Source organism: Triticum aestivum, chromosome 4B, assembly GCF_018294505.1.
Source record: "Triticum aestivum cultivar Chinese Spring chromosome 4B, IWGSC CS RefSeq v2.1, whole genome shotgun sequence".
Classification (NCBI taxonomy): Eukaryota; Viridiplantae; Streptophyta; class Magnoliopsida; order Poales; family Poaceae; genus Triticum; species Triticum aestivum.
The window spans coordinates 649,864,160-649,864,389 of record NC_057804.1 but is presented as its reverse complement, the minus strand read 5'-3'; positions in this window follow the sequence as shown (position 1 = coordinate 649,864,389).

Below are 230 nucleotides of genomic sequence, written 5' to 3'. Positions count from 1 at the left end.
AAATGATTTAATATGCGTCCATCAAAAAATTCAGAATGGCACGACCACATCTTTAAATATTACTATTTCTTACAATCCCATGAAATCTTATATCTCAGTCACAATCTCTCTCTCTGGCATGCAGCCTACATAGTGTTCATGTCATCCTCTATTTTTTGCGAGAAAACTTTTGATCTGTTTATCAACTGTCAAGATAGTTCAACAAACACGAGAAGTAAAAATTACATATA